General features: G+C 45.7%; 1 long non-coding RNA gene across 1 annotated transcript; it reads right to left on the bottom strand.

The window, feature by feature from the left end:
• Positions 1 to 9,472: 9,472 nt before the first annotated feature.
• LOC130600330 (uncharacterized) lies at positions 9,473 to 13,994 on the bottom strand. The gene is made up of 3 exons (XR_008972433.1): positions 13,949 to 13,994; positions 13,588 to 13,739; positions 9,473 to 9,539 (listed from the first exon to the last, which is right to left on the bottom strand). It is a non-coding gene; the product is annotated as an uncharacterized LOC130600330 (long non-coding RNA).
• Positions 13,995 to 25,381: the final 11,387 nt, after the last annotated feature.

The following is a 25,381-nucleotide window of genomic DNA, read 5'->3' as shown; positions in this document are numbered from 1 at the left end:
GACCTAACCTGCTATTTTGGTATGCATAGATAAAAAGCAAGCATAGAAAGGAGCCCAAATCAACACCCAAACCAAGGAAAATCTTATCCTAGGCATACCAGCCCAACTCTTTCACTGAGTTTCTCTCTCTCACATGCAACACAAGCGCAGCCCAAACAATATTTGACTCTGTGTCAGCCCAGTTGGACCTGCAACTTCTGTGTGGGTTTGAAGTGAGGCGAAAATGGGCTCGACCACCTTTGCAGTGGAGGCCATCCCCCCTAACCACATCCCTGTGGGAACAAAGCCTTTCACAGAGCTGCATCACCCCTGGGTAGACAATAGCAGCGTGGCTGCAAGCGCAGCACTTCACTGTTTAAATACATTTTCCCCCCGAGTGAGCATAGGTTTGAAAAAATAAAACACCAAAAAAAACCACTGAAGAGAAAACCGACCTTATTCAAAAGCTGGCTGAACTCAGTGGGAAGACTCCCTATGAATTTCAATGAGCTTCAGCAGGCCTGTGGGGCCAGATTAATGTAAGAGCTGAGAGGAAGATTTCCAGGTGCTCCCCACACCCAGGGCCAGATTTTTAAGACGACTCAGCACTGATGTGTTTTGCCCTCCAGCTCGGCAGTGTGTTTACAGCCAGGCAGCCTGGCAATGGCAAGGAAACCCTGGCTGCCCAAGATATACATTTCTAGAGGAGATTATATAGCTTTCCATCCATGGGAGAAGAGATGCCGTACAACTCATCCCAGATGTATCCGGCTGGCTGAGGCACGCACCAGCACTGCCAGGGCCGACACCAGAGCAGGGGTTGCCTCCCCAGACAGGCTTGTGATGTCTTGTTGTGGTCAAGCCCAGACTGCACCACCACCACCACCAACAACAACTGGGGATGGGATGGAGGGGGCAGAGAGCATCTCTGAGGGAGACCTGGCCTCCTTTGCAGGAATACAGGCAGGTGGATGTGAATCAGCCCACAAAGCTGCAGCCCCTTGGCATGGGCAACTCGGCTCTTGTGACGACAAGAAATTCTTCACTGTCTTCTTTGTCCTCTCTGCAGAGTCTGGACCAGTACGAAGGACCCAGGGGTACATCCTTGAGCTACAAAGATTTCCACTCTCAGGAGTCTCAGCATATTCCCATTCTCGTGTGGCCAGACCCCATGAACACTAAGGAAAGAGCAGCAGTTGTTCTTAATACTGCAGTTACTCTTGTTCTTGTGGTGGATGGGGTTTCATCACCATGTCTGGTTTCAGCTGGCATTAAAACAAGAGTGAATGCCACTAAAATCTCTTCAAACCACTGCTGGGTCTATAAGCAGGAAGCAAGGGAGGCTGGGAAGGCAGTGACATTTACAGGGGATTTTATACAGCTGAGAGGTATTTAACCCTTTCTCCTATCAAGTTATTAAAAGAAATATATATGTATTTGAGAGAGGTGAGAGACCAGAAAAACAAATCAGGCCTGATTGTTCTAATTACCAAAAGCACAGTAACTCAGTTAAGGTCTATGAAGAAAGAGGATTCACCTTCTCCTCCCAGAGACATGCTTGTGTGCCTGCAACAGTGCTCATTATTTTAATGGGGACCCGAATTTGAATTGCAATCCGGTTCTCCGTGCTGCTTTGAACTGAATACAGCTGGTATCTTGCAGCAGCTGCTGCCATGGGAATCTCGCTGATGAGAGCAGGATCTGTCTCAAACAGACTCCAGATCTAACACCTAACCGGGTGTCAGCCTGACCACGCAAGCCCTGGCACCATCTCATTGAAGACCTAAATGCTGCCTTTGCAACCTCTCCCAGTGCTTTTATCCTGCAGCTGAAGTTTTTAATGAATCCCTAGAATTTATTTATGGGTTTATTAAGACAACATGGTAAGACTCAAGGTTGCTGCAAAGATACCAGTGTATTGCAATACGCAGCCACCCCAGACCCCAGCACTGAGTCTTAAATACCTAAAGACATTCTTGCCAGCATTATTTCTCTACTGTTTTTTTTTTAAATGCTGAACTGTATGTTTAGAATACACAGCTGTCTTTGTTCAGAATAAACCAAAAATAGCAGATTTTCCTCTGCTTAGCTGGGTGTTAAATTATTTACATTTCAAAACCCATAAGTAGAAACAATGACTGTATTTCCAGAGCCTGCTCCTGCTGTCAAATATCCTTTTCTCTTCTGCAACCTAATTTAGACTTCCTTTTTAGAGTTGCAGTTTAGCTCCATTTTCAATTATATTAGAGGAACCAAAATTTCAGGCCATTATCTCATCATTTCCATGAATAGCAAGAGATGTTCTCTGTGAAGGCAGACATAGCTCTTGTGGTGCTTGCACAGGCACTGGCCCATAACTGGGGATTCTCAGACACAGAGGGAAAGAGAGGAGGCTTCAGCCCCCATGGTCCCTTCAGGTTTGGACCATGCAAAGATGCTTTGCTTCGCCTATGCAACCCCTGTGAGGGTGCCCTTGTCCCCTCCAGCAGCAGTGGGGAGTCTCTCCAGGGAGATGTGGTGGCAGAGGGCACTGCCAGGGTGGCTTGTGGCTTGTCCTCCCTGTGTCCCTTTTCTGGGGCCACCGATGAGTGTGGTACTCCCAGGGGTGCTTGTGCTGTTTGGACATCGAGTCTGGCTGGGAGGATACGGCCACTAAAGTAAACCCAGAGGAAACCACACTGCCATGGAAGGCACTGAAAGCCCAGGCAGAAACCCCAAGTTATGACAAGATGCTGCATCCTGAGATGCTTCTTGCAGTCAGGGCTGCAATATTAAACTCAGTGCCTGGAGATCAGCCTAGGTCAACAAAACTGATTTGATAGGGGTGCAAGTTGGGACCTGAACAAGAAGTCTCAAATATCACACAGTTTCACTGTGCTGCTTCTCTGAAGGGCTGGCTGAGCCTCAGCATTTCTTTACTAACCCCCAAACTCCCCTCGGCATCTCCCCACTTCCTGCTTGCCCCTGCCAGGTGCTTTGCACTGCCATTGCGAAAGCCCTTGAAAAAGTGCCAGCCACATTTGCCCTGTTCCTGGTTAAATCCCCATGTGTGTTACGGACATGGTGACGGCCTACCCAAAAGGCAATGGGAGCTGAGCAGCAACATGAACGCTCTCACCAGGGTCTTTTTCTGCATCACCAAAACTTAATTGTATCTGTTTCTGTTTAGCAGACCAGCTTCCCAGTGGTGCATACTCTTCTTGGACACTTATAAAAGGAATATTCTGCATCTAACTTGAGTCTCAGCATTGCCAGACCATGTGATTTTATTACCAATCTTCTGATATTTGGAATTTTTCATAAAGCTGCAGCTCTTGCATGCAAGCAATTAAGTCAGACTCTCAGCTTTCACTGAGAAAGGAGAGGAAGTTTCTAGTTCTCATGTTTTGGAAAAGCTGGAAAATGTGCCTAAAGGCATAGACTCCAAAAGGCATGTTAAAAGAACCAATATGTTTTCTTTCTTTTTAAAACAATTGTGATTTAGGGACAGGAATGGGGGGCTTGATTCATGATTTATAGGTTCTGTGCCTGGCAGCTCTCCAGTCTCAATGACAGCTCCATGCAGATGGATCTGGGGCTTTTTGAGAGCTGCTCAGTGGTTTTCACCTGATTCCCTGACGCACTTCTAAACAAAACCCCCAGGAAAATCTATATAAAACTTATTCTACAGAAGGCACAACTTAAAACTAGCATGTGACATCTTATAACCTAGCTAGATCTGAAATGTCATGCATTTAGATTTGAATGGGAGACACCACCACTCTGCCAACTTGCTGAACACCACGTTTATCTGGGGTGGGTGGCACTGAAGGTTTGAAAAAAACAGTTTCTGTGTGTATTTTGGAGCGCTCAGAGCTGGGATTGACTCTCCTTTAAACCTGTGTAGTATTTTGCATCACCCCATGTTATTTCTTAACCTCGCAGGATTGCTGTTCCCCACTAGAACAGGAGAAACACCCTGCTCCCATGGCTTTACTCCACAGAGGCTGTTCCCAGGGGTTTGGCTGAGCCAAAGGCAGCTGAAATCCATGCAAACACCAAGTCCAGTGGGTCCCAACTCCTCCTGCGGATGCAGCTCTCTTTTCCAAACAATTACAGATGACAAGATGTGAATAGGTATTAACACCTTTATTGCCTCATAATATCAAATGCACAGTAAATATCCTAATAAAAAGTTGTTCCTCAAAAAGGCAGCGCTGCTGTCAGGCTTAATGCTGTACCCAGTACACGTGTGCTGCGCACACTTGTGCTTGTTTTGAGAAGAAACACCCATCCCACTTCATGAGCTAAAAGACTGTGAAACGCTACCACACCACACTGGCCCTGAGTTACGGGAGCACTATAGGTGCCAGTTAATATCTGTGAATTACAAACACCCTATCAGGGAGGCTGGGGCTGAGATTTCTATAATGGGTGAGAAAACTTGAGATGCTTTTCTTGCAGAGTGCAGGATCATATTAGGGAGAATTTGGCCCTGAATTGTTGAGCAAACTCCAATGTGTGGGCATTGTTCAGAAGGAGCATCCCATCCGCATCTCCCCAGCAATGGGGCAAGAGTTATTCCCACTCCCCTTCCCTCTCACCTCACGTTATTTCACTTTAGTGAAAACCTGCTGTAGGCAGCTGCAAGCAAAACAAAACCCCACCAAGGCTCATCTACCACCAAGCATCTGTGAACAGAGAGCTTGTCTTTGCTATCGGACACATAAACTGGAACAGTGGCACAGCCAGAGTGTAACTGGTGTAACCAAGAGGATACTGCTGCATGGCCAAAACTGGCACTGCTGGGGAAGGCGATGTAAACAGCTCCACCTTAAACTGCAGAGAGCACCTTAAGCTTCCTCCTGGCCTCCTGCCACCGAAACTGCTCCAGGCTGAGCTTTAATCAGAAGGAAGCTTGTGCTTTGCACACAGTGGGGGAAGGGGTAGCCAGAAGGACATTTCTCCATTGATTTTTTAATTTTAAAAGTTTATTTCTTGGGTGGTGCGGTTTGGGGTTGGTTTTTTTTCCCTTCACACAATAAATTTCAAATTGATTTTGCAATCCTGCCTCCCCCATCCTTGTACTCTCCCTCTCAAATGTAATTGAGATGAGAGGTTTCATTTGTCCTCCTGGCATCCCCTGGTCCCCTGTCATGCTCTCTGAAGAGAGTTTCCACAGCTGGGCCCTGGGCAGCAACAGACTTGGGGGCAGCTCTATCCAAGGACCCCTGGTGGGATCAAGAATTCATTTCCTTCCTGGGGGTTCCTCAGATGGAGTCTGAATGCCTTTTGCAAAGCACCCGCAGCTCCCCCAGCCCTGGGCTGTGTCCCCAGTCCACGGCTCAGCCCTCCCTCCAGCCCAGCTGGTGAGTCTATTTTTCACCAGGCATTTCCTGCTAATCAGACCATTAGTCCTTGCGCTGATTAACCAGCTAGTTCTCAATTTAATTAAAACATAGGCTTTTTTGAACAGCCAGAGGTTTCAATCATTTTACTTGTATCATTCCAGATCTGATTGGCATTAGCCACAAGTATCAGGGGGAAACTGAAGCAGTTAACCCTTTCCATTGCTGAGGGAGGCTGCGGATTGCTGTAACGCTGCTTTGCACCAGAGCCTAAAGATCTTGAAACACATTTATCTTGACTTTCACAGGCTTGCTCTGTTTTATTCAAATACAGTGCAAAAAATATGCCACCAAGGAAGCCTAGCACAAAACCAGCATCAATATGCAGAGAAAGCAGTGTAGGGCCAGATCCTGATCACAGAGCAAAGCAGATTTTGTGGGTTAGGTTAGGTTTCTCTGCCTGAGCAGGGTTCACTTGGTCCTGCCAGTGGTGTTGTCAGTGCTCCTGTGTGCAGCCCACAAGCAAGCACCCGAGCAGGTTTGTGTACTGCTGCAGCCTGGAGGAGGCTTTGCAGGTCACACCATAGTTTTAAGCTGTTGCAAGGTGGGAGACCCCCGCAGCCAAGCAGGAGTTCACAGCAGGGAGAGACGCGATCTGTCACAGTTAACCCTGAGCAATGTGTGTACGATGACGGAAGTGTTCCAAAGTTTGTTTTGCAGTGAAAACAGCAAGCATTTGGATCACCTGGGGGTGCCTGCTTATACCCAGCCGTGCTCATGAGATACAGGAGGAGGATGCTGAGCATGAGCTGGCTGGCAGCACTATGACCCCTGAACCCAGCTCTGCTGAAGGCATGGAGCATCGGCCCTGCATGCTGCAAAGAAATGTGGGACAGGGTTTTTTTTTAAGTAAGGCTTTGGTATCTCATTACCAACCTCAAAAATATTTGGCTATAACTCGCTTTTGAGGTTTGGCCTATGTCCAGGGGCTCCAGCAAGGGAAAAGTCAAAGCTAAATAAACGAGTTCAAGTTCAAACCTCTCCAGCCCCGGCCGTGGGGCTTTTTCTTGCCATCACAGCCCGGGATGCCTGGGGTGCTGGGAGAGCCCTTCTACAGAGAAACTGCTGCACCAAAGGTTTTGGAAGGTATTTTCCATAGGCAGCTAATGGCCCATCTTTCATCTTGCAAAAAGCACAAGCTAATAATTTGCTCCTCTGCATTTCCCTGTGATGGCAAGCTGCACGCCTTAGGAGTTATTTCTTTCCTCCCCACCTGACCATGTTTCCCACGGCCCATGGGAACACAGCCCGCTCCTTGACGCATGTTTTATTCCCTGCTAGCATGGAGTAAATGGGCACTTCGTAAAACATCTTCCGCTTTGCTTCTGCTTTGTTTCCTGTTGGAGGGTCACAGCAGTTTGTGCTCAGAGGCAGCCGCAGCCCTGCCCTGCTCCCCTCCTCGCACTCATGGTTAAGCCCTCCCTGTGCACTACCCTGAGCACAGAGACACCCTTGCAGAGATGTGAGATAACCTTCAATCGCTCCCACAGCCCTGACCCTGGGCAAGCCTTTCTTAAGCATCAACAGCATAAAGGCCTTTGCTCTCTGCTGTGCGTGCTGCAGTGAGGGTGAGGCCTCGTCCTGCACCTTCTTCACCCAGCATTGTGGTGGTTACAAACACACCCTGCAGAGTTTAGGAAGTTGTACAGCCTCCTGCTTTCAGATATTGCTTCCATCAGGAATAGTTTCCTATCAGCCTTCCCAAGCACACTCACATGCTGGAGAAGATCTGCCTGAAACCTCTCAGATGGGATCATGTTCGGTCCCAGTGGGAATATCCATGTGGCAGTTGTGGTCAGTGCCTCTTACCCTGGCGCTGGGGATGGCTGGCACTGGAGGTGGCACAGCCCCAGCTCTCCGCTTACATTTTGGCCATCCCCTGGGAGCTCTAACAGGATGGTCAGGGTGGTTCAGGTCTGCAACTTATGTTTTCCATCAGTAAAATTTCCTCACCTTTTGCACGAACACAAACCACACCATAGTTTGCATGCGTATTTGTGTGTGCAACAGCAGTCTGTGCTCATACAGTCACACACCACTGCTGTTGGCTCTGCAACAATGCCCACTCTGTAACTGGTGTTACAGAGAGGAACCTGCCAGCCATCGCATCTCTTTCTGCATGGAGACATGATGCTGCTGCCTGGCTTTTGGAATGATTGCCCAAACTGGTGCCTAGGACTTGCTGATGGAGAAGCTACCTCACACAAGGTGTGCATGGATATTCTCACACCAGCAGGCAAGCAAATTGTTTTGAAGGGAGATAACTAAGGGAGACATTGGCTCTCTGTGCTGGTAGTACATTTTTCTGCTCGAATTGCTGTAACATCAGCCAAATAAGGAGGGATTGCAAGTGATCATAAAAGCAAGGGAACTCCTAGGGTTCAACATGCCGGGAATATCAACCTACTCTGGAAAAATACAAAAAATGCTGTTGATTCTTTCCTGCAGCCCTGACATATAAATCAGGTAACTAACCTGACCTGTAATTGTTTCTCCAAGAGACCAGCTGAGACATGACAAATGGGTCTTTCAACATACCAGGGCTGATTACTAAAAGTGCTATGGGAATAGCTCAGAGCCTCACAGTTACGTTATGAAAAACCCAAAGATGCCGCTTTAGGCAGAACACACACTGTTGGAAAGTCCTTGGGTCCTGTCTGCCTGGCTGCAGAGGAGCTGTGCAGGGAGCCCTCGGCACAGCAGGACGGGCAATACTCAGGTGATTTTAAGAAAAACGCTTATCCTTAAGAAAAGGATTTTGGACTGTTCTTTGTTTAAAGGATGCGGTTCAGGTTTTTTGGGTGGGTCTTTGCTGGTCATCAACATGGACATGGCATGCACCACTGGCTCCTGGGGTGGATGAAGGCAAATTCCCCCTCTGCAGGGCCAGGAGCTGCTGCACCCACGAGTCAAACCTCCCCACCCCCTGAAGTCATGCCGTCAGTACCGCTACTGACAAAAGTGGCTTTCCAGGCATGCAAAAAGAAATTATTTCATTGCCATCATGCTGGATTTTTGGCATGATGACAGAGCTCGGAGCAAGGCAGCTCCTGCACCCCCTGCCGCTGCTGAGTCACTCATGAGAAATATTGGGTTCAGCACTCACTGGGGAGGGGCAGACAGATAATTCTTATTTGAACTATCCACTATTTGCGTTAAGGCCATAAAGCCTGTATGTGTGCCCCAAAGCCTGAGCTGTGAAGTGGCCAAGACCCAGTCAAGGAGGTAGTTGCGGGGTCTTGCTAGGGGAGAAAGGAGATTTAAACTTGCTCTTTGACTTGAATGCAACAACTTGCAGCATACACGTTCCCCATTAAAACAAAGGCACTGGCAACACAGTTTAGTTGGGACTCTGTGGGTGAGCATGGCCATGGTCAGGACTGGGGGAAGATCTTGCAGCTCTCGTAGCAAGAGGAGTTAAGAGATTTTCACCTAGTGCTTGCTCACACCTATGAACAGCTCAGACATTTGGGGCTGGCATCACTTGAGTTCACATGTGCCTGCTCAACTTTCCTACCTGCCCTGCTTCCTTGAGGGTACCTGCCTGCACCTGTGCAAAACTTGCCATCACCTGCCTAGTCCCCTCCACAGCCATATCCTTCACCTACATTTTGGCTGAGTGGGAAAAGTCTGAGCCAGCCTCCAGGTATCAGCATCTCCCATCCTGCTCGAGGGTGCAGGTCCAGACAAGGCAGTGGTCCCAATGCTGTGTGTTTCCAGGAGGAATTTTTCCCAGCAGAATTGTGCAGGCTCAGCTAACAGCTTCTATTCCTCTCCCATCTGCTCAAGCCATTTCAGTCTTTGAGTTTCAACATGCAATTTCACAAGATGTGGCTTTGTTTCAAAGGGTGACCAAACTGCAAATCAGCTCCTTCAAATGCTCAGTCATGCACTCTACATTAAGCAATTAAACTGAGCAATAAATATCGCTTTGTTGTGAACAAGCCTCCATTTCCTTTCCTATTTTAATAACAATAATGGTCAAACTTCTGTTTAAGAAGCAGTTTCTGGTTCTATTAGGAAACGTGCCAGCCTATTCAAAGAGACACAAGATTTGTACAGGGAGTTAATAGCTTTTATTAAGCCAAATTATATAATTAGTAAAAAAACAGTCAAGCTTTGAGGCACACAAGTCCTTCTTCAGGTCTGGGGAGAGGCAATGGCTCCTGGCAGCTGCAAAACAGATGAAAGTTGGGTGTTGCTCAAGACCTGGTCTCTTTGATCAATGCTGCTCTGCCTGGGGCATGGCGTCTGCACAGGAACAGGCACTGGCTCCCTTGCCTGGGCTGTGTTTAAGGAGGACAGCTCTGGTTTGGGTAATGTGCATCCCCAGGTTACACTGAACACCACCCAGGGTTAAGTGTATTTTTATTTGCAAGTTTGAGTTTATTTTACAGCTTTTGGGAGGACCTCTTGACCTACAGCAGCCACCTCTCACTTAGCATTGTGGCCATATGAACAAAAGCCTGTGTTAAATACACACTAGCCCCAAATGGCCCATGTCTCCTGTTGTATACAGAGTGCCCACAGGCTTTTTGAAATGTAATTTTCTGAACATCTGATAGGGGCACATGGGATTCCCACAGCTTCTCCTGGCACAGCCTTTGCTTCATCTTTCAGACTGGAAAGCTCTCGGGACAGGGACCATGGTTTTAATTATGCACAGCTTCCAGCTGAGCAAAACCATCAGTCCCTATTAAGTGAATAAATAATTAGTTCAGCACAACTCATTCCTGGCTCAAACCCATTGCTGAAGTATTCATAGGTCATGGCATATTTATAAGCATAACTTACGTAAGATACGTGCATTGGACAACCCTTCAGCAAAGATGTCAACTTAGCCTCCAAATCCCGTGATATGTTTTGGTGGCCCATGCTTCAATTTGTTAGTGACACACAACCACCATCACCCACCACTGCAGACGCACAGGACCATGCCACTGAACCCCAGATGAGGGTGTTCCAGTATGTTCTTCAAAGACCGGGAGGAGAGTCAGGTGAAGCTGCTGACATCTCACAGCACAGCTGGCCTGGGACAGTTCTCAGCAAAAATTAAATGCAGGATCAACCCCTCTTCATTTAGGTGTCAGGTCCCACAAAAATATATGGCTCTAGACTACTCCTAGAACCTACACCATGCAGGATTAACACCTGAGCTGGCCAGGCACTGGGGAGATCTCCATGCCTATGTCTCTTCACAGCTCTGTTAACATGCATAGGAGACTTCTAAAGTTGAATTACCAGCAAGTGTTGATTGGGGTGTGTCTCCACATCCCCTTTTTATGCTAGTCACTAATTTCCAGAAGAGTAAGAGCTAAATGGGAAGATGATAATTAGAGGTGGAAAAAACCCACAAGTCTCAGTAGAAAAACATAGATGACAGGGTGGAATGCAGGATTCCCCCTTGTTTTTACTTTATGCATGCAAGCTCCCAAACTATGTTTGCGATCAGACCTTGGAGTAATAAATAGACAAACTGCCCCACTCCCATGAGGACTCATGCCCTGTGGGTTAAAGGTTTTTGCCTCTCACATTCAGCTCTAGAGAACAACTGACACTTTTGGCACACAGCCACTGTGGTGTTGTTGGATGCTCTTTCTGGCTGGGTCCCAGATCTTCATCTCCCATGATGATGTCTCCTGCCACAGATCAGCCTCTCTGTGCTGGCAGTAGCTTTCCATCAGGTAAAAGAGCTGCCAGCCCCCTCCTCCAGCATGATGTTCCCTATTTTATATCCCTCTGAAGCTTTGGAGCAGCTGTTTCAGATCACTGTCAGCCAAAGTCTCCGTGCCCAGACACACTGGCCATCACTCCATGTGTGTAACTAGATTGGTGATCACAAACTTTATAGACAGATACCACATTATGTATATTTTATCTATGAGGTTACACAGAAGATCCACTTCATACCCTCCAACACCACCAAATGCTACATGCTGTGTATTAGGCACAGGATTGTTCAAAGGAAAAAGGCTAAAAATCACAACAAACATTCACTGCACAGACATGAGAGAAGTCTCAGGACCCACATAGTTAGGAATCTTTTTGGGTAAAAAGGCAGAGATTATTACAGGAAATCTGAGAACAATGCTTGACTATTTAAGGACAACAGCGTTTCCTTTCTGAACATCAGCATTAGTTATTTGTTTTGGAGTCCAGCCAGATACCATTTGATGTGTGCTGTCCTGTTAAGGTGGAAAGGTATTTGCAAGAGCTTTCTCAGTGTTACCAAAACATAATTGGCCTACATCTCTATTCATGTGCATTAATGTCCTGTAAACAAATTGTCCACAATTGTCAGAAGATGATATGGATACCAGAAACAAAGGAATTCATAAAGCTTCAGAACCCTTGAAAAAACACCCACTGGGTACAATTAAAATCAAATGCCACAGATTACTAGCAGCTGGGAAGGTGCTGTCTGACCACTTTTGCTTTGTCCTAACACTCTTTTCAAGCCACTGAGCAGTGGCCATTGAGAAAGAGGCAGGACATAAATGAGCTTTTGCAATAGTGTGATGTCTTTATGCTCAGCTATGGAAAAGGTGCCTTTTCTAGCCCTGCTCTTTCCTGAGCAGAGCTGCAATCAGCCTCCACACCAACCTGACCACTGATTTCTGATTTTCTCTACCACATCATCAGATTTCAAAGCAACAGCCAGAGCTAACCACGAACTGCTTCAAAGGCTTCATTACCATCTATTCTACAAGGAATGTTTAAGCCTAAGGATGGGAACAGGAATGTCATTCCTGTGTTCATGAGTTAATACTGCTCCTCCCTCATTTCTGAGAACATCTGCAAGTCCCCACAGACTAAGCAATGAGAAATAATGTCATACCAGCAGCACAAAATTTCTTATGCTTTACCTCCAACCTCACCCAGTACATAAATTTGCACCACCCCATCATAAAAACAGGTCAAAAAGCTCAAGATGCAGGTGACAAGTCACAGACTAGTCATTAGCATTAGGTTCCACAGGCCTCAGTAATTCACAGGAAAGGACAGGGCAAACTCCCTTTGCATAAACAGTTGAAGATTATTTCCAAACATTAACCACAGCAGCAGAAATCGCAACTGCTTTGACAATCACATGCAACACAAAAAGTCCAAGCTTTTTTCTGCAAATCAAGTTCCAATATAATAAACAATTTAACCCTTTCTATTAACCAGAAGTCAAGAAGCCATAGCAATTAGGCTAGAAAAGGGGAAATAGATTAAGCCAAAATAGCAATAGCGCATTTGGACAGCACTGCAGAAACAACAAAAAATTGGCTGGATTTCAGTGTCTGGTTGCATTACAGCTCTAGGGCAGGTCCTACAATACAGTCCTTATACAATACAATCTTCACATAGGAACTGGATTCTGCCCACTCATCCCATCTGCTTTTCTTTCTGCAAACAGCGGTAGCAGGGGCAATCTGTGGGCCAGATAAAGTTGTCTTGGTGCTTATTCCATTAGAAGCAAGGCAATTTTCTTTTTTTTTAATTAAAACAAAAATCCCTGCCTCAAACCAAGCACACATGCCCATGTGCTAAATAGCTTATACTGCCCTGCAACTACATCCATTCCTTATGTCATCAGCACTGACATAGCTTGCTCAAGGCCCTCAGTAACAAAGTGCAAAAAAGGCATTAAAAATACAGGCCACTTCCCTGACTGACAAAGGATTGGTTTTAGTGAAAGTGAGGGGAAAAGGGGATGTTTCTTTCTTCTGCCTAAATAATGGAAAGACTCAGCAGGGCAGCCTACAGCACTGGCCATAACTGCTTCCTCCAGACAGCCCCCATAGCCCCCAGTCTGGGGAACTTGTCAGTTTTGTCTTTGTTTCCAGATTGCCTGATCTGGGAACAGGTATCCCACAGCTTGCACTGCTCTGACCTTGATTTATGAGGACCCAAGATCCCCAATTAAAAAGTCAGACGTCCTGAAGCAATACTAGCACTTCTTTTCAGCAAACTTTCTTAGTCACCCATTAGGGACAGCAAACTGTTAATGAGTCTCCTGCTGCTTTTCCATGCAGCCTTGTGGTTGGAGCCCTTAATTCAGTTCAAGTGTGCTACCTCACTGGGTTTCTTTCCTTATTTCTCCTAGTTTGTGGTCTTCTGAGGCACATTTTTGTTCTGAAGACTAGACACAGTTTGATAAATTAATCTGAAGACACAGTTACATTGAAAATTACATTCTTCCTCATAGCCATAGTCTTTAAAAGTTTACCTGTACCTGTTTGTGTAAAGAACCCGAGCTACTGCAGAGCATTGTCCCTCTGGTGCTATCCTCCATTTCACCTTCATGTTGGATAGCTCTTCATCCAAGGACTCAGGAATATAAAGACTGCTCTATGGCACCAACACTCAACTTGCTTGAAGCTAAACCTCAACACAAGACATTTTCCTTGTGTTATTCAACATGCTGTCCCTGAGGGTGATTGGTGCCCTCACACAGACCCATCCCTTCCCCACAATCCTTCTCTCTGGGCAGGCTTGCTGCTGGTGGGGTTACCAAAACCCCCCAAGGACACATTGAGAGCTAGGAACCTTGGCACTACAGCCTGTGTCAGACCCAAACAGATGACAAAACCCACCTAGCCCTTGTGCTTCCTTGCCTTAGCAAGAAAAGAAAGCAGGCATACAAAGTACATTAATGCCCCTAAAAGCAAAATTTGGCAGCATTTCCTTAAGCAAAAGCTCAAAGAGCCTTAATTCAAATAGAACACAAGAAAGAAAAAAAAAGGAGAGAAGACCTCTACTAGTGACCCTCAGCCCTTTTATAGGAGAAGCCTGATCTGCCCTAATTCTCCTCAGCTGAGCTGGAGGCTGCAAACTATCTGCACCTGGAAACCAGAGCCTTCTGCATGTTACTGCTTAGGAGAAGACTGGGCTTCATGTGATGGTGAAGCTTGAAGGGGACCACTGTGTGTCTGGTGTCTCTGCAGCTCTGCTGAATTACAAAGTGCAAGATGGAATTGTGTTTTTTGTTTTGTTTTATTCCTATTATTGTTTTAGGGAGCTGCAGTTGCATTCCTGGGGCAGAGTCTGCTTCTCAGATTGGCTAACTGTAGGTTAGGCTTTCAATTGGTTTATGCCTTGTTTTCCTAGGGTGGTTAGCTAGCTAACACAGAAAAGAGAAAAAGCATTTAAACAATATATATTATCTTGTATCAAGACCTTTCCAAGAATTTTAGCTCAGAGCCTAAAGGAAGGCCCCTCGTTCATGTGGGAAAAGCACAAAGCAGCAAGTAAAGTGCAGTTGTACTCATTGGGAGTTGAGGACTGGGGTTTTGGATGTGTTTTTAAATTATTTTGTGGGAACTTTAGATGTTATTATATACTGAGTAACTCATAGGCTTGTATGTGTCCTCACAACAGCCCTAAGAAATAAGGAAATATTTACTAACCTTACCCTCAGAGAACTGAAGCACAGAGACGTGTGAGGGCTTGTTAATGGGAAATACAGAGCACCAACATGCCCACAGTGGAGCAACCTGCAGGAGAGCCATAAATGACTGCTGTCCCCCAAGGTGCCCCTGCAGCTGCCTGATGTTGGCTAAAATGCAGCTCTTTTCCCAATAACTGAGGTTCTCTAGCATTGGCTCAAACTACAGTTTTAAACCAGAGCTTCAGACCTGTCCTATGAAAGGCTAAGTCTCTCTGATAGGGTGCACCAGGCCCTCTATTTCACCCATTTTCATGTGGGACAGCCCTCTGACTACAGAAATGCTGGGTTTGCAAATACTTTTTTCCTAAATGCCGAACAGCTTTGGGGTAACGTGCCTCTACTTGGATAAGATGCTTAGAACTGTGTTCAGGAACATTAAAGCAAAACCAAGCCTAAATGCAGTAGATGTCTCATGAGAAATACCATGACACAAGTTGTAATCACCCAGCTTCTGCTGCACTGTGCTATCAGACATGAGAATAAACAGCAGAGAAAAGCACTCCTGTGGCACAGCAGTTGTTGGCTTCCATATATAGCCTCGTGGCAGCCCAGCCATCCCAAGTGCTTAAGCCTGCTCTTAAGCCTTGCTCTATTCCTGCAAGGGCTCAGGAATGCCTGTATTCCCCTGGGACCCAGATCTTTGCAGGAGCTGAGCATCTTTACGAATGAGCCCACTGCTGGCACTACCCCACATCACTGCAGACAGATTGAGGTGGATCACTCACACCTGGTGGTGATGTAGAGTATACAAAGCCTGTGTGATGCCTGAACCGAACCCTCACTCACAGCAAATTTAAGAAATGGGAGATCGTGACAATGTGTCATCTTACCTTTTGTAGACCTGTGCGATATAATTATCACTGCCAAAGATCCTGCTTACTTAGTAGCTCAGTAATAGATGAGGTGCAATGGATCTTGGAGCAAATGATTATATTTAAGTGGGAAGTTAGAAAGTGGAAGGGAGGAGAAGAAAAAAAACCCAGGATCCTATCACGTCTCCTCTTAGCTTTTGACTTGGCCCCTCTGAATGTTTCCAAAACAGCAGGAGTACAACTTGGCTGTAAATCTGTATTATGTAATGGCAATTTCTTGGATTCCTCTCACTTTAAGGTTTAGCAACAGGAGGAAAAAAACCCCATATATAGCAACGTGGGGGGAGGGATGTTAGGATGATGCTGAATCCCTTTGAGCTATTAATGGAGAATTGCATAACTGCTGCCATGGGGTTGCTAGGTTTTACCACGTCCCTGCACTGTGTTAAATATTCACAGTACTTGTACTTTCAGCGGTATTGCTGCTGCTGCCAAGCCTGGATGTGGCCCTGCCAATCCCAGCCGCTGGCCGGGTTTCCATGGAGCCGATGGCACCCCTTCTCTTCATTCACAATGAAATCCTCCCAGTGCTTGGCTAAATCTACTGCTGAAAATGAGGCATGTACAAACGAAGTAAAGCAGTTTATCAGCATTTGCTCCATGTCTCGTGGATGTGCTTGCTTCGTCTTAAAAAAAGCAAGATTTAGAAATGAAACCTATTTTGGCTTGCCTGGCAGATCTGCAGAGCTGCATGGTGCTTTTAACCCTCATGTCACCAGCTCTGAAGTTGCTACCTGTGTGGCTGGATTACTTTCAAGACTTAGAGAAGGCTTATAAGAAAGATGGGGACAGACTTTTTAGCAGGGCCTGTTGCGGTAGGACAAGGGGTAACGATTTTAAACTAAATGAAGGGAGATTTAGACTAGATTCTTCCTTATGGAAGAAATTTTTTTGCAGAGGGTGAAAAACTGGCACAGGTTGTCCAGAGAGGTGGAAGATGTCCTGTTATCCCTGGAATCATTCAAGGTCAGGCTGAAGGGGGCTCTGAGCAGCCTGGTCTAGTTGGATGTCCATGCTCATTCCAAGGGGGTTGGACTAGATGACCTTTAAATATCCCTTCCAACCCAAACCATAGTATGATTCCCCATTCCTTCTCTTCATCTACCTTAATCTATTTCCTGGCTTAAATCACACTGTAAAATCTTATAGAATAGATATGAAAAAATAAACACAGTGTCTCCAAAACTGTGGATTTGCCTTCTTTTCCCCCAGTAACACAACTCTTATCAAAACCTTTCAAATTTACATTTAAAGCACCTTAATGGAGTTAATGGTGCAGATTTTCAATATATTGTCTTCATGGGACCAGTTTATGTCTGTGCTGAGCCCAGTTTTCATCCATGCTGTAAGCTGAGAGGCTTTGCTTGCTGTTACTTTTTGGAACAGGGCAGCACTAAATGCTAGAGATCTGCATAATTCAATATGCATGTGAGCTCAAACAGCTTTTCTTTTTTTTATGCCTCTAATTAGGCTAAGTAGGGTGTTGGATTCAAGTGCTAATTAGAAATGACCACTCTAACATACATTAGGATATTTTGGGCTGTGTGCTGTTTGCATATTCAGGTTCCAGCTCCTGCTGTCGGTCTGTGTGAGTAATGAGATGAATCCATCCACCCAATCCCTTTTAACCTGTGACATTACTCTATTTCCTTTTTGTTTTGACAGATACACCATGTCTAATAAAATGTGTCTCTAGCAGTGGGAATAAGCGTGCGTAGGACATGGCGTTATCCCTGGCAAAAGGGGGAAGGGAGTGTTTGGCAGTGAAAGGCAGGGGCTGGCAGTCAGGACTTTTCCAGCTCTCTAAAATAATGATGTGATTATCCCCTGTTCATCCAGCACTGAGGAGGGTGTCCCTGGGAGTACCCTGGGGGGAATTTAGGCTCATAGGTTCACAGGGTAATATGGGTTGAAAAGCATCTCAGGAGGTCTGAAGCCCCACTTGGAGTAGGGTCATGGAGGAAGGCAGACCAGGGTTTACCCAGCTAGGTCCTGCAACCCTCCAAGGACCTGGACAGCCCAGCCTTTCTGGGTAAACATCACACTGCTCCTGACCAGCTTCTTCACTGTGGTTTTAGATGTATGAAACAAAGAACCTAGGAACTTGATGCCCTCCTGGCAGATATTTCCACTTTTTGTGGTGAGTGGATCCTGTAAGCCTACAGGCAGGCTTGGAAGGATACAGAAGTCTTTCTTACAATTGCTTTGCTTGTGTGAGGACTTCTGGTCCCGTGCAAATGGGGAGTAGTAGCTCAGATGTGCTGTTGAGGGGTAGTGTCAGAATCAGTCATGAGTGGTAATGGAGAAGCTGAGCCAGGGGAGATGGCCTCTGCTTTCTTCCTCCTCCACTGGAGCCATCAAAAGGCAGGACAGGGACCAGCTTGTGATGTTCATAGATGCATTAATTTCTAATGAAGTGGCTTGGTAGGAATAGATTTGCAAAAATATGCGCTCTGAGAGCTTGACTTGAGGGATACTGAGAATACAACACCTACAGGTAAGCTAAAGGGGCTGGAGGGCTCTTGGCACTTTCTGAGATGAAGCAAAACAGGAATGAGAACACTTCATGTCACTTGTGCAAATAGTGGCTGCTTGAAATAGCCAATTAATGAAAACAATAACAGCCTCTGCTTTCTAAATCTACCCTGTGGGATACAAACAAGGGCAAGGCCAACGGTTATGGCTTGGCAGCACTGGCGTAAGTGTGCTCATACAGTGGGGCCCAGACACAAAGAGGGATGCAAACAGGGTCCTATGCACTGCCTGATGAATGACACCCCTGGAGCTTGTCCAGAGCATTCCTCATCATCCCATCACGATTCACCCCAAAGAGGTCTATCTGCAGTGCTGGGGTTCACTTGTACTCATTATAATATGGGCTATTCAAGGCAAATGCCTTTTGTGACCTGTGATGCCCAGTGCTGGAAGGCAGAACACCCCTTGCTCCCTGATGCCTGCTGGGGAGTTGCTGCTAGGAAGTGTATGGACATGGGGTCCAAATCCATCCCCTCCCACTCGGAAAGGATGCAGATGCTCTCAGGCCTATTCAGGGTCACAGAAGAAGTCCTCGTCTGCTTTTCATACCACTGCCAAAGCTGAATGAGGTTCATTTTCCTGTCCCTGGGAAGAGATGGCTGGGCTGGGGACCCCACATTTCCCACCATGGCAGTGCAGGCTGGCAGCCTGAGTGAGCAGCCAAGCTGTAGTTGTGAGAGAAGGAAATGTTTTGAAAGCTGTGTTAACTAATGTAACACTAAGCTGCATGCTCTCCTTATTCTGGTCAAGGACTGTTGGGTTTCAAAATTTGTCAGCTATTACACATGTTACATGCCAGACCAGTCTGGGATTGACTGAAGCATTCACATATGTGACCGTCCTCACACACCACAGGGACAAAGTCATCCTAACCCTGTTACAGTTCTGCAGGGGCAGCACATCCCTGCACAGCTGGGCACCAGCACCCTGTCCCTGCAGCCCTGCCAGGGTCACCATGCCTTTCTATCAGTGGATATGTCATCCTTAGATATTTGCAGCATCCTTAAGTTGAATGGGAGACATGTTATAGCAAAGCATGGCTTTACTACCTGAACTAAGTGGTTGAAGCTGGGGATAGGAAGGGACAGGGAGGGCACAGAGGCCCTGGTCAAGGTGCGGGGTGGGATGTGGCTGGTGTCAGTGCCTTGCGCAGGAGCTCAAATGAGCTTTCCAAGGAGACCCACATGAGCAGACAGCCACATGCTAGCTCAGCAGTTTGGAAGCTTTTGAGAGACTCCTTCCAAGCACAGGGCTCAGCACAAACTGTCCATCCTCGGTTTTTTAACTAACCCTTGGGAATCATTAAACTTGCCCATCACCAGATGGGAGGGCCAGGCTGGCTGCCTGGCTGCCTGGCAGACAGAGGGGCTTCAAGCCCTAAAGATGTGTCCTTGCTGTGGCTGCCTCCTGCACATTCCCAGGGGTGTGCAGGGACCACATTGAAAAAGAGCCATGAAAAACATAGCTCCACTTGCCAGCCTGCAGCTGAGAGAGGGGGAAAACCAGGCACCTCCACTCCTGCAAAGGCTTTCGCATGGTACTGAAAGCAGCAACATAATTTACCACCTGCTTTCATGCCCAGGCCTCCTCGCTGAAGCCGCTCACAATGGCTGTATTTTCCCAGACAGGGCTGTCAGTGCTGCAGCCAGCAACAGCCTGAGCTGATGGTTCATTTTGCATTCACCTCTTCAGGTCCTGAGACCTCCTTGAGTTGCAGCCTCTTCCCCTGGCTCCAATACAGCTGACCAGTGGCTCCAATGATGTTTCTGACCTGCTCTGGCCTGTTCTCAGGAAACAAAAGGTGTTGTTCAGGTGTTTAATGATGCCTTAATGAACATTCCAACTTTAGCTACTCTCTCTTCAGGCTGATTCCTCTTGGCTTGGTCTAGTTATCATGTTACAACATTAAGAATCTTCACTGAAAATTCGTAAAGGTTTGAGCAGTGCTGGGTTGTGTGCATCTGAGGTCAAAACACGAACAGGCTGCACCTTGCCTGAAGTCCCAAAGCAAAAGGTTGGTTTTGAAGCTGTTATAAATGCAAGCTGGTCTAGGTCCAGTGTTTGCTTGGCTTCAATTCAGATTCATTCCTGAAGTCAAACTGAACTTCCAGCCCTCAGGTACATTTACAGGGGATGAACATGGACATATCTATAGCTTAACAGAGCCATAATTTCTGCCTGAATGCTTTATTATTTGAAAATCGTAAATAAGGTGAAGTGAAAAGGACAAGCCCCTTTAATCTATGAGTGCTGTGCTAAATGGTGGTGGTAAATCTCTGCTGGCTCTGTGGCAGGTATAGCTGATTTGCACTCCCAAAATGGCCATGATTTTATCGCTCAAACCACACCGAAGTTGTGGAGATCAGCTTTCTGAGAAAAAAACCCAAACCTACTCTTGGCCAGGCTTGGATGGGAATAGTCAGCAAGGCATTCAAAGAGACTGACTGGGTGTGTTCAGCCATTCCAATGAAGGAAGTGTCCACCCTGCACTGACCCTGAACTTTGTCAGGCTCCCTTCTTATCTCCTCCATTGCACTTCTTATCACTCCTGATCTGTTTATTGCTCTGCTTTGCATGCTTTTCTAGCCTGGTAGATAAGGCTGTTTCAAGGCTGGTGTGTTCAGCTATCCCTGAAAAAGATCCTACCCCCAGCACCATGGAGGCTGTCCATGCCAACAGCCCCATAGGCAGCCCCACTCGCCTCCAGCACAGAGATGCTTGAAAAGTATTTTGATGAATTATATACAGCAAAGTGCAATCTTCCAACTCACACATTTATGCAAGATGCTCACACTGCTGCCAGAGGACAGTGGTTGCTTGAAACCATCCAGGTTGTGTGTATGTGTGTCTAACCAAAGGGCGGTCTACAGGCTGGCAGGCACTCTGTTGGTGGTAGGGCTCTTCTTTCAGTCTGGATTTCAACCACAGTCAGGATAGAATAGAACCTGAGTAGTGCATACAGGTTCAAATACCTTTTCTGTTTGAGGGATTAATGTTTATCATTTTGTAGAGAGAATATCTCACACATGGCGCTTTAGTATGTTTGGTTTGCAAAGCACCTTGGGGTACTTTTCCACAAAAGGCACTACATTGAATTTTCTCATGATGTTGCATTATTTTGTATAAACTACAAATTGCTGCTGATCTGCTTGTCTCTGATATGCACATGTATTCAAAGTTTAATTTGTATACATCCCAGCCCCCCTGAGAGCTGGGGAAAGCAGGGAGACCCTCTGGGAACTGTCAGTCAATAAAAATACCTTCTGTAAAGGTTTTTCCCTCTGTCCATCCCTGAATGTCTCTAACTGAGAAGTCCGAGCAGAGGAAAACTCCCCCTACATGGAAAAAGCAGAAAAAAAACCACCTCAATCTCCTTAGAAAAAGAAATTCATGTTATTCAGGAAGAAATTCTTTCCTCCTTTCAGTCCCATTGGAGTTTTCTGTAAGGCAATCAATGAGTAATAACCAACTTTAAAAAAAAGTCCCTTGTTGCTGTTATATGTACCACATTGCACATTCCAACCTCAAACCGGGTGACTTAAGAAGCTGCGGAAAAAGAGAAGAAGAAAAATTATTGACTCTGATGAGGATGCTCATGCACTTGCCCACAAGGCAATTATGTTCCCTGCAGGGGGGATGCTGGGGAGATGCATTTATGGGTGTAACATCATAGTGTCTCTGCTAGAAACTCCAGTCCCCAGCATAGCATGGGAACCATTAGCACTGCGGTCCCTCACTGCTGTGGGACCTGATGGCCAGGGAGCTATCCTTCAGTGCTAGACCCAACAGGGGGGTACATGGCATCCAGAGAAAACGATCCTTTAAAGAACTGCGCAAAGTTTAAAGGAAATACTAAATCTGGGGTTCTTCTTTATCCCTTGCAATATTTTTTTTTCCATGAATGTGAAGCCTGGAGAAATGTTTTTGAATGAAATTGATGTCTTACAAGAAAAAAGTTCTGGTCTCCCAAGAGAGAGATGAAATAGTTGACAACATGGCTAAAGATCTCCTCCCCTGTTCTGCCAGGGTTGCAAGCATGACTGGGCTCAGAAAAAAGAGATGGAGGAAAGGAAACCTGAAACACAGACTTTTTGAGGTGGTCGAGGTGCATACTCCTCCTTGCAGAGCTGAAAACACAGGTGTCCCAATTACTCCAGGATTCACTGTATTTTTAAATATTTTCCAAACCCTTAGAAAACTCAGTATTTTGCTCCACAAGTTTTTGGTTTTCCATTTTCAGCCACTTTTAAAAAAACACCTCAGACTCATTTCTGGAGCTGGTGGCTCAGAGGTTTCTTTTCAGTTCATTGCTGGCCATTAAGGGTGACAAACTGAGTGTGTTTGAAGGGGAAGAAAACCCACGTTGTGGTTATTGAGGGCCAGAGTTGGTGACTAGCTTCCAATCACACAGAAGAAATACGTGCAACTGCTTGTTCAGGACATTATTTCCTGGGTACCTGGCTTGTAGGTATGGTTAAGAACTAGTAAATCTGAGGAAATCTTAAATTAAGGAACCAAAATGTGCCTGCAAACATTTCTGCCTATCATTTTTCAACTGTAATAATGGCAGCCCTGTTAAAACGAGGATGAAGAATTGGTCCTACGTCAATAACCTGTATTAATGATGCTAGAGAAAACTGGGAAGTCATCAAAAGGCCCTGTTCTCTATTTAATTCTCTTCCCAGCTCATTATGGATTATCACATTTTGTCTAGTTAGTGGCGTGACTGTGGAAATAGAAAAACTATTTCCCTTCTTATCTAAAAGATGAATGAGGCGCATATAATTGGCTTAAATTATCATTTAGAAGTGAGCTCCAGTGATGCAGGTTTTTTTTCATTTTGTTTTTTGTCCTAAGTTGAAGTCCTGTGCCATGGTAAACTGCTGGCTTACTCCTCTGGTTGTTTTCTGTCCTCAGCACCCACGTGCTTGGCCAAAAGCAATATGTTTATGAAGGGCTGAGGTATGCTTTTCCAGAAAGATCAGCTGAAATTACCCAGCAGGCTGAGCTGATCACCAGGGTGTAAATTACCTCCAATGCAAACAACAGCTGAATGACCCTAGCGCACCCAGAAAGTCACATCCACACTTGCCTTGGACGCAGACCTCATCCCACCACACCAAACCCTACCTGAGCTGTAGCCACACCTACAAAGAATTCTTCACTGTGACTGTGGTGAGGCCCTGGCACAGGTTGCCCAGAGAAGTCGTGGTTGCCCCATCCTTGGCAGTGTTCAAGGCCAGGTTGGATGGTTGAGCAATCTGATCTAGTGGAAGGTGTCCATGCCCAAGGCAGAGGGCTGGAACTAAATGATCCTTAAAGTCCCTTCAGTCCCAAGCCATTCAACAATTCTATGATTCTATGCTTTACGAGTCCCAGAAATATTACATGAGCTCCAGGCAACCTGGACTCTCACCTCATGGAGTGTGCTGGAAAAGGACAAGGGATTTGAAATCAATATTTTTCTTTTCAATACCAAGACAGATTAAAAATACCAAGGGAAGAGGAGGTGACAACACCAGATGGCTTTTCTTTCCCCAAATTAGTCTCCAAAGTGTTGGAGGTGCTCTAAACCAAGCACTTTCTATTGGGATGCTAGACCTTGGTTACAACTGCATCAATTCATGGGGATCACTCAGTCGCACATGTTTGGGCCCATGATACCTGTGTTTTGGTGCCTAAAAGCATCTGCCAAAAAGTCCAGCAGCCATGCTGATGGAGTTTTCAGTCCTGCTTGTGTTGTCAGTGCGTTTCCTCAGGCCTCAGAAGACACTGGACAACAATGGCCATTGGAAAGCATAAAACATTGGAAAAAGCCCCAGCAACTTGGAAAGGGTCATTTTTTCCCTCCTATGCTCCCTTATATCTTTATTCAAAGAGAAAATAGTGTCTGAAAAAATGGGAAAGAGTATTGGTTCACCTTGATTTTCACAGATTGAAAAAAAGAGAAGTGGAAAGGAAACAGGATGCTTTCCCTTTGTTTTATATTATTGGAGTTTCATTATTTTCTAAGTATTTTGCTCAAAACTTATTTTTAAGAGCTCCAAAATAATAATTGCTGAAATTCCATTTTTTACATACAAAGCGTCATTGGCAAAATTTCTCCCACAGCAGTCAGGTGGAGCAGCAGAATTTGATGGACCATGGCAATTCAAAGGACAGACTGTCCGGGTTGCAGATCTCTTGGCCCAAATTGCCTCTGTTGTGTTCCTCTGTTGCCTGACGAGGTGTTCTCAAGATATCACAAAATGCTGCTCTCTTTGTGCAAAAGTCTTGTAAGATTTCTTGCATAGGTTCACTAAAATAAGAAAAAGAGCCAAAAAGGAAGTAAAAAAAAATAAAAAAACCAGAAAAATTACAGAACTTTTCTCTTCAAATTACCTCTGTGGTGGAAAAATGTCACAGAAGACTTAATATTCCAGAAATAGCAGCCAGCTCTGTGAGCTGTGAGTAAATGTAGACCCAAGTGAGATCAGGATCAAGCCTAATTTGTTCATGGTTATATTAAATTCACAAAAATATTTGCCATTTTTCTGGATCCAAGCCCCAAATTGCACTTTTAATATCCAGAAATGCGCCGGTGAACAATCCATTATGTTGTCCTCCCACAATTATTATTTTTCAATACGACAGGGAGATGACAGGAGACTGTGGCTCCAGGTTGTGAATGAGCAGTGGGAACAGATGGGTTTGTGAGAAGCAGCAATCCTGCGCTCCTGCTAAAGACACTACAAACAGGAACCCCTACTAACATGCCCTGAAAATATAGATCAGTGGTATTGTCCCTTAACAGAGGATTTCACAACAGTTTCCAGGAAGCATCAATATCTATGTAGTAAGGAAATGGAGCTGCAGATGCTAAAGTACTTACTGCACTTTTTTTTTTTTAATATGGGCACAGCTTCAATTATCCCACTATCATGTACTAAATAAGGTTGATTAATCAAGGTTTAAGATAACAGAAGGAGTTTTCAATGCCATTAATGTGTCTCATGGGATTCTCCCTTCTTTGGGGTAATGGGAAGCTTCTGATTGTGAAGACGTAGATAATAAAGATTTATAGCACTATAATGTGCAGTGTTTTTCATGAGGGACACTATGAAAACATTGAAACTTGACAGCAAATACTATTTCAATTATTTAGTTGCCTACCAGCATGCCAGGATGGGGCT

The sequence above is a fragment of the Pezoporus wallicus genome, unplaced genomic scaffold (assembly GCF_028554395.1).
Source record: "Pezoporus wallicus isolate ANWC-B61680 ecotype Strahan unplaced genomic scaffold, APGP_CSIRO_Pwel_v1 contig_6899, whole genome shotgun sequence".
NCBI classification, from domain to species: domain Eukaryota; kingdom Metazoa; phylum Chordata; class Aves; order Psittaciformes; family Psittacidae; genus Pezoporus; species Pezoporus wallicus.
Note: the sequence above shows the minus strand (reverse complement) of the source record. Positions and strands in the feature narration are given on the sequence as shown.